Consider the following 7,952-nt stretch of genomic DNA (forward strand, 5'->3'; position numbering starts at 1 on the left):
GAGGGGAGGGTGATCTCAATGAGAAGAGCCAGGGGGGCTGTGGTGCCTGGGGTGGTGGCAGGGGCCCATGTGAGAGCCCGGGATGTGGGACAGGGTTCCTCCTGACCCAGACCCACGGGCCCTGAGCTGGGTTTGCCTGCTGACCAGCCTTCGTCACTGGTCATGGGCTACACATCTCGTCATCTGTCAGACGTCCTTCCCCGCCCCCCAGGGCCATGCAACATAGACACCCAAAAGTCTCTCCCATAAAGTTGGGTGGACAGGAGCTGAGGCCTCTGCCGATTCCCCTCCATTTCTCCCGGGCTGGTCCCCACCTCTGTCTACCTATACCAAACAGAATGGGAGGAAGAACTCTCTGGAATCCAGCCCGGCCACAGCTGTTGAGAGAAAACTCTGAGGACGCTGAGCGAACACCCCCAGGGCTGCCATCCCACCAGGCCTCCAAGCGGCTTCCCGCCTTTTGGGGTCCTCAGAGCCTGGGTCCAGTCTCAGTTCCAACACCCCACCTCAGACCTCGACACCGCATCTGCGGCCTCCATGCTGCCTGTTTCCTCCCCTAGCTCGTTGATTTCCTGCCAAACCATTTCCCTCCTGGCTTCAAACTTTTGTCGGGAAAGAAATGAAATCAGCACTTGGAGACCTGGAAGGGGAAAAACAGCTGCTTTTAACAAAACGGGATGGGGGAGGGGAAGCAGAGCCGCTGGATCTTGGTGGAAAAGCAAGAGTCTGGTGGGGGCAGGAAGCTCGGAGCGCAAGGGGCAAACTCCAATGCCCAGCGGGCCCAGTGGGCGCCATGAAGGAGACTTCACATGGCATCCCGGGCTGCCTTCTTCAGACACAGACACATCCTGTGTCCACATGAGTCATCCCCATGTATTTTCCTCCACTTCAGAGTTGTGGGTACAAAAATATTTCTCTTTCCTCTTAGCTCTCCGATAAGAAATATAACAGTGCCAATGTTGGAGACACAATAGAGAATGGTGGGGACTATGGTATCAAGGTCCTTGGGTAAAATTGCTCAGGTTGGGCAGACGCTATGACATCCACCAATGGAGGCCATGTGGTGACGTGGGCCTCCAATAACACATCTGACCTAGAGATCTCGATTTCTGTATAAAAAACAGCCTGAGGTTTACTAATCCAGAAGATGTAAGACCCTGGAGAGTCAGCACAGCGTGGGCTGAGCAGAATGAGTCTGTGGGTGGAGTTGAGACCTCTGGTTTATGAGTGGGGGCAGACGTGTAGACCCTGGGCCATGGCAGCTGGCATGGGCAACATTGGCCCCTGACCCTTCCCAGCTCTGCTGTGCTTTTGCTTCCCCAAATGGGTACCTGGGGCCACTCCTTGGAGGGCTTCCCTCAGCCGTTGGAGTCTCCTTGCCAGACAGAGTGAGCCAGAAGTGCCCAAAATGTTACAGTCTCCTCCCATGCCCACCAACTGAGGTGAAAGAGTTATGGCAGCGGGAGTATGGGAGTCCAGCCCTCTTGTCCTAGGTCAAGATAACTCTGAGCAGGGGCGTCTGGGAGGTTCGGTCAGGTAAGCACAGAGGCTCTTGATATTGCCTTAGGTCATGATCGCAGGGTCATGGGTTCGAGCCCCGAGTTTCATGGGGCTCTGCACTCCGTGGGGAGTCTGCTTCTCTCCTTCTCCCTCTGCCCCCCATCAAATAAACCAATAAATATTTTTTTAAAGATAACCCTGAGCATCCCTTCTACACTAGAGCACCCTGAAGGATCAGGCTGAAGTCACTCTGTGGAGCCTTGCCTGAGATCGTCCCTGGCTCAGCTCCCTTCCTACCCTGACCTGCTTCCTTCACTCCCTTCCCAGTTTCTCCCGGGAGAACCTCCTTAATAAATCACATGCACCATGAGCCCTTGTCCCAGGATCTAATTCTGGACGACACCACCCCCCACCCCTTCATTAGACACAGTCAAGGCCAGTGGACACTCCTCTTGCAGTGCAGAAAGAATACCCTAGCCAGGGGTTGATACAACAGTTTGGGGGCCTCAGAGGTTCTCTGTAAGAAGAGATCATCTCATCAGAGAATTAACTTAGGGTGCTGGGGCCCCTCCTACAGCTTCTCTGCTCTCCCACCCCACCCCTTCCTTTGCTTCTCACCCTTCCTTTAGACTTGCCGTTGGTCCCAAACATCCCTCTCCCCCACCACAGGGCAACTGCCCAGATATTGTGTGCCTGCCCCCGCCCTAGTCGCAGAGTGGGACTTGACCAGTATCAGCCAGTTTGGGTAAATCCTTATCCCCTTGCCTAGCGACTGGTACCAGGAATTCAGGCCGCCCGTCCCCTAGCCAAAGAAATTCCTGTGCAAAGTTGCGGAGAGTGGTGCCGAGGTGATCCAGTTACCTCGCAGCTGGAAATTCTGAAACAAAGATATAATCTAGACAATGTGCAGGCCTGGATCATGAAGGAAGCTGCTGAGAATAAAGCTGATCTACAGAGGAAGGCAGAGGAGCACACTGAAGGGAAAGGAAGCCAGAGCCCAAATGTGATTTCTGTTGCTTCCAACCAAAAGCCTCCTGGTACTTCCCAGGAGGGGAAGGTAATGAATCAAAGGTGTTTTATCAAGCCAGCTACTGCCGTGGGCACCTGAGCAAGGAGGGCTGGAGATGACCCACAGGAGAGGGTCACAGGCCTCAGAGTTAGTCCGATCAACGGTAAAGGAGAGGGAGTGTTTAGCCATCAGCTCCTGTCAGGAAAGAAGCACTACTCTGCTTTACTGTGAATCCAAATAGAATCATCGAGAGTTTTGTATTAAATAGGGACACTTGGGTCCCACCTCCAGGAAATCCTGAATTAAGGAACCTGGGCTCTGGCCTGAGCACTGGAACTGGTAAGATCGCCCCAGGGGATGTGCCTGCGTGGTATCCTCTGAGAAGCCTCGGTCTAGATGATTTCTCAGATCCCTTTGAGCCTACAAGTCTGGGGCCTCCCTGAACAAGTTCAGCTGAGGATGGAAACCCTGAGAAGGTCACCAGTGCAGCTGGAGATAAATCACTTGTTGGCTGGGGTTGCAGCTGGTGGCGGCTTGAGAAATGAGGTTTTTGGCTCTAACTCCGTTGTTCGTGCTCCCGTGACCATAACGAAGCCGGACCGGCAGACTTTCTTTTTAGAAAGGGGAAAAAAAAAATGTCAAGCATATTTTCCGAGGTTTAATTTCCTTGCAATGTCCTGAAGAAACCTTCCTAAAAGCTTATACCGCCTCAACCCCAGTGTCTGGTAATAACATCAAAGACTCTGAAACTGAGACCCAGTGTGACTTTGCTAAAGTAAACAAAATTTGAGGGAGGAGGGAAATTAAAAAGTGCATGGGTCTAGGGGAAGCCAAATCTCTTTCAAGAGGGTGAAAGAGGGAAGCTGGTTGGGGGCAGGGGTAGGGGGGCAGAATTCTGAGTTTAAAATTCAGGAAAAGAAGGGAAATACATCAGGGTTGCCAGATTTAGCAAGTAAAAACCCAGGATGACTAGTTCAATTTGAATTTCAGATGAACAGTGAATAATTTTTTTACTGTCTAGTGTGTCCCGTGCAATATTGGGGGCATACTTAAATAGTGAGTGGGGGGCATCCTTAAACCAAAAATAGTATTCACTGCCTATCTGAAATTCAAATTGAAGTGGGCATCTTGGATTTTATCTGGTAACGCCAAAACACACAAATAGACTGGTCGCAACTGGTTAGAACACCCTTAAGGAGATGTCTGAGTTAAACTGAGTATCTCTGTGCTTAACTAGATGTCTCTGGTCTTACCCGCACGTCAGGGCCCTACAGGCGTCCCTGGCCTTCTACCTGCAGCAGGGGAAGGAGTTCCACCTATCTGTAGGTGGAGTGAGAGATGTGGAAAGAGGGGGGAAGCGGCGGAAAGAAAGGACAGCGTCCGTGGGGGTGGGGCGTGAGGCTCCCAGCATCCCTCAGCCCCCCACCCCCACTCCGGCCCACCTCGTGCTACTCAGGCCTGAGAAGAGCGCCAGTCCCCCGTCCAGGGTGAGGATTTTCCCTAAGCCAAGAAATCGGGGAACTGCAGCGCCCCAGCCCCGCAGCGGCGGGATCGGGGACCTAAGGTTTAACCAGATCCCCACCCCCAGCGCCCCGCCAGTCCCGGCCACGGGCACATTCCGGGCTACCCCTTCCCCATCTCCCTGCCCGCCCCCACCCCCCATGCCCTACACTTTCCCCTCCAGGCCTGCCTCCATCCACCGCCCTGTCTCTCCACCACCCCCCCGCCGCACCTCCCGCCGCCCCCCAGATAGGGAAGCCGGAAGCCGCGGAGTGGTCAGCCGGGTCGGGCGCGGCGGATCCCCTTCCCCAGGGGGACCCAGCTGCCAGGGGGCGGAGGGGAGGGAGCGGAGGCGCAGCTGGAAGCTTCCCCTGCCCCGCCTGCACCGTGCTGCCCAAGGTCAGAGTCCGAAGCCAGCGTTGGGCTGGCGCGACGTTCCAGCCGCGTCACGGTGTGGAGAGCCCCGCGGGGCTGCCAGCAACTGGGTGCGCTCCCGAGAGGCCGGCGTCCGTCGCGGGGAGGTGACTTGGTGGCGACCAAAGCGCCACATCCTCGCGCCCACTTTCAGCTCCCAGGAGCTGCCCCAAAGAAAATAATCCAGACCGAGAAAGAGAGAGGGGTCCGGATATTGTCACAGCAGCATAGGGAAATGGTTCCCCAAAAAATCTTGGTACATCAGCACAATGGAATTTTTTTTTTTTTTTAATTTCTTCAGGCATTCATTAGGTGCTCACTCCGTGAGGAGCGCCCTGACAGCTACTGGGTACAAGTGGGTCTCCCCCCCCCGCCCCCGCCACTCTTCCTGGGGTTCCCAGGCAAGATCCTGGCGCTAACAAGCACAGACCCCAGAACCAGACCACTGAGTGGGTCACACTGATCGGCCTCCTCATCTGTGATACCTGGTGGAGAGAGAGGATTCAATGAGGTAATGCTTGTGAAGTGTGTGGCATGGTGCCTGGCACGTAGTAAAATCTCTCAACAGTACCCAGCTGTTGTTGCCATAACTGTTACTGCAGAAATTTGAGAAGTGCCCTCAAAGAAGGGTGCTCAAACCCTCACAGGATCACAGAGGAAGTTGTGCTAAGTGATGCAGTAAAAGGACACCTACGCTCTTAGGAGTCCACAGAAGAGGATGTGCTAAGTGCCCCAAAAGAAGAACGTGCAAGTTCTGAGAGCACAAAGAGCATTGTGTTTCATTCCGCCTGGAGGTGCTAGCTTAGCTGGGTCTTGAAGGATGTGTAGGAGTTTGCTGGGTGGACCAGAGACGAGAAGGCATTCCAAATAGAAGCAAACACATGGGCTAAGACGGGAGGAGAGAAGGAGCAGGGTGAGTTCCAATAATGGTGTCTTGTGGAGAATCAGAGTGGTGTCCAGGAGTGCCGCTCTTTACTTCTGCACACCTGCCCTCCGTCACAAGCTGGCCCACCTGCTGTGAACATCTGGACCTTGGCTCTGCATGCTCAAGACCCCACCAGGGGCACCCTCCGTCCATGGTGAGGCCCACAGCCTTTTGGTGGCCTGTCGAACCCACTCAAGATGCTTGGAGGCCAACATCGAAAGGGAAGTTTCCTTTATCCTTTTCTTCCCACAATCATTCTCAATCTCTTATAAATTTGCTCACCTCCTTTCCAGCAACCTTTGAGCTCTTTATATCCAAAGAGGCTGGGAGAAATAGGGGTGAGCTGCTTTTGTGTCCATTGACTCAACTCCAAGTGAAAAACAATCCCAAGTTCTTGAAAGCAGGGATTTGGGTGATAATATTAATCATACTAGTTAACAAACATGATCACTTCCTCTCCCTTAAGCCCTTTGCATACACAATCTCTCTAAATTGCTGTTCTTGGCCCCTGGTTTTAGATAATGCAGCTGAATGGAAATGATTTGCTGAGGGCCACCCAGCTTGTAATGGTGAATCTGAGATTCAAACCCAGGGCTCTCTTACTCCAATGTTCATGCTCAATGTTCATGTTCTGGGCCATGCTATTTAAGGAGCTAAACACGGGGGCGCCTGAGCGTTGCAGTCAGTTAACACCTGACTCTTGGCTCCGGCTCAGGTTGTGACCTCGAAGTTTCGAGATTGAGCCCACGTGGGACTTGATACTCAGCAGGGAATCTGCTTAAGACTCTCTTTCCCTGACAAACCATAATCTCACAAAACAAACTGAGGGTTGCTGGGGGGAGTGGGGTCGGGAGAGGGTGGTTGGGTTATGGACATTGGGGAGGGTATGTGCTATGGTGAATGCTGTGATGTGTGTAAACCTGGTGATTCACAGACAGGTACCCCTGGGGCTAAAAATACATTATATGTTTATAAAAAAATTAAAAATTAAAAAAAAAAGACTCTCTCTCCCTCACCCTCTGCCCCTGCCCCCCAAAAATAAATAAATAGGGTTTCTGGGTGGCTCAGTCAGTTGAGCATCCAGCTCTTGATTCTGCTCAGGTCATGATCTCAGGGTCGTGGGACTGGGCCCGTGTGGGGCTCCATGCTGGGCGTGGAGCAGGCTTTTGAATTCCCTCTCCCCCTTTCCCTCTGGCTCTCCCTCCACACTCGTGTTCTCTCCCTCTCAGTCACTCTATATATAAAATAAATAAGTCTTTAGACAAGAAGAAGATAAACAAGCCTAATGAGGGTTTCAATCAAGAGTACAGAGAAGGCAGGGCTCCTGACATCGTCCTCTGGGGAAGCGGTTAGCTGGTGAGGTTGTCACAAGCTGGTAAGGGACCACGGCCATGGACCCGAGTGTCACATACTGAGCGTCTTCTATGTGCCAGACACTGCCCTGCATGTCATGTCGGTGTCAGTTAGGAGTGCACCCCAAACCAAAACCACACGAGGTCTTTCGACCAAGGGGATTTTGTATAGGGGATCTGGTTTGCAGCTCTGACTTGCCTAGAGGAGCCGAACAGGGCAGCGAGGTGACCCGGAGGTTCGTAACAGCAGGATGTCATTGCTGTCACCACTGGGACCAGGAAAGGAAGGGACACAGGAGAAGGTAGGGTGACCAGAGCCCATGGTTCAAGACCACCTGGCAGGCATCAGAGCCACCATGGAGATGGAGCCGCCACCAGGGAGACCACCAGGTTTGGAACCCTGACAACTGCCCTTCCAGATAGTTATTTTTATCCCATTTTAAAGATGAGGAAACAGAACTAACTGCAGAGGTTAACAAATGGAGACTAACCAAGATGAAGCACCTTTGAGGTCAGTGGAGCCCTGGCTCAAACCCAGGTCAGTGTGTCTGTCTTCACAGCTCAGGTCAAGCCAGTCACCGCAGGGACTTTGCACACCATGAAGAATGCAGCAGTAAAAGGAAGCAGTTTAGGAACTTCCAAAGCCCTGACCACTGTGGGGTCAAGGCTCCAGGGCCCTGGGGTGACAGTGGCGTTCACATCGACTTCCCTTCCTGCCCACCGAGTCCCAGTGGTAGCTGGGCAGTAAAGGCAGATGAAGCCACAGCCGGACTCTGGTGTTGAAGAGTGATTTCCATCTTCTTCCTTGTGCTCCTCTGTGTTTTCCAAATTTTCCCCAAGGAATAGGCACATTGTCATCAATGAGAAGGACAGAAAATCTTCAGGTAACACCAAGCCAGTAGTGGCCTCCAGATGAAGCCTTTCACAGGAAAAGAGTTGGGGTGAAAGATGCCTGTAGGAATGCAGACTGGCTTGCCTCCATCCTTCAGCCTCCTCTCCTGGGAGGGGACGGACCCACGGGGTCTGCCCCTCACAAACACATACACCCCATACATACATGTATCACACACATGAACACACATATGGTCTTACATGCACAACGTGTGTGTGCACTACACTCATTTGCTCACACATACACACGTAAAAGGCACACGTACACATGCACCGACACACATGCATACACACAGGTACATGGACATAAGCCAATCTGTAGCCTCTTGTGTATCACACACATACATGTGCACACATCACA

Source organism: Mustela putorius, unplaced genomic scaffold (genome assembly GCF_011764305.1).
Source record: "Mustela putorius furo isolate JIRA1106 unplaced genomic scaffold, ASM1176430v1.1 tig00000253_pilon_pilon_pilon, whole genome shotgun sequence".
Classification (NCBI taxonomy): domain Eukaryota; kingdom Metazoa; phylum Chordata; class Mammalia; order Carnivora; family Mustelidae; genus Mustela; species Mustela putorius.